Below are 1,603 nucleotides of genomic sequence, written 5' to 3'. Positions count from 1 at the left end.
CCTCCGTTTCCCGAGCAGGGTCGGGAACTCGTGGGGAAGGAGGAGGCATCTTTATTGCAGGAGGGGGCGGAGGCACTTTCTCCTAAGCTGTTGGAGCCTGGTTTTTCCCCTTTGCAGGGGACTTAGAGGTACTCCCGATGGCCTTCCTCGCCAGCCGGAGCTTTTTCACCATGGGCCCGGAGGTCCCAGAGGAAGGGTTCCCTCCAGGGAACATAGCTCTCAGATCGTTGCTCCCGGACTGAGACATATCCTCTGGCAAAACAAAGAAAGTATTAATATACAAGTAGAAATATTTATGCAAGACAACAAAAGTTAAAGGGAAAACAGATCTCAAGTATATATTGAAAGGGATCCTACCCTCCGAGCTAGAGGAGGAATCTATGGTCACGACCACCGGCCCCGGAGTTGCAGCGGGGGAATCTAGGATAATGACTTCGCGGGCTGGAAGAGGCTCTGGGTCCGAATCTGGCTCGGGACTAGACTCTTTTACGTATTGCCTAAGACCCGGAGCTACTATACCTTCCCGAAGAGAGGGCCATGATCGAAGATTGGTCCCATACTCCTCAAAAAAGACCGACCTAAAAGCTATGGTGTTATCTACGACTACAGTGCCCCTAGGGCGGCTACTTTCGTAATCCAGCATGAGTTGGTCGACGCATTGGAGTAAGGTTACGTCGCGGTCTGAGTCACTTCGATGGCGATGAACGGGCTGGCTGGGATTGAACCTAGCTAACCGAAAGTCTGCAGTGGCCCTATCTAAGTCCCTAAACATATAAGGATTACCTTGCCCGGAGGGACCGGCTGCTGCTCCGGACCAGGCCCTCTCCGCGTCTGTTTCTTGGGCGACCTCCAACGCCCGCTTTCGCCTCATGAGGGGCACCTCGTCCTCATCCTCTTCTTCTCCCGCGGCCTCCTCCTCGAGGACGAGCGCCATCTCACGGGCTGGAGGGAAGCCCCGCGGTCTCCTCAAGGCCAAAGTTTGGCCTGGGGAGATTAGCTTGCACGCCAGCATCGTCTCGTCTGACACGAGCTGGTGATAGTCCTTTTTGCTGGGGGGCAGCCCCGCCAATGTCTCGTATTGACCCCCGAGGGTCACAGACTTGGCCGTCCTCGCGAAAATGGCTGCATAATTATTTCTAAGTCAGGAACTAATGAATGAAGCTAATCAATAGTCAACTTACGAGCTAAGAGTAAAGGGTACTTACGAGGGTGGTTGAAATAGTGATATTCGTAATTGCGAAACCCCTTGGACATGAAGAACTGGTCTTTAAAGTCGTTGGGGTGGCTGGGCAGCTCGATGACCGCAGCTATGTTTGGAAAACGGGTCAGATAGTAGAACCCGTCGCCTCGCCCCCTCTGCTCCGGGCTGGCCTTGAGGCAGAAAAAGTAAGGGATGTTCGCCGACGTGGGGACCTCGCATTCCTGCTTCAGAAATAAGTATCTCAACCTCGCTAACAAACGGTAGGAGTTAGGGGGGAGCTAGAAAGGAGCCAGCTTCACGTAGTTGAGAAAATCCATGAAATACTGGTCCAGCGGAAGGAAGGCCCCAGCCTTAAAGTGCTCATCACTCTAGGCCGCGTATTCCTCATCAAGTGGCGCGCAA

This window comes from Humulus lupulus, chromosome 1 (assembly GCF_963169125.1).
Source record: "Humulus lupulus chromosome 1, drHumLupu1.1, whole genome shotgun sequence".
NCBI lineage: Eukaryota > Viridiplantae > Streptophyta > Magnoliopsida > Rosales > Cannabaceae > Humulus > Humulus lupulus.
This window is presented reverse-complemented; position numbering follows the sequence as displayed.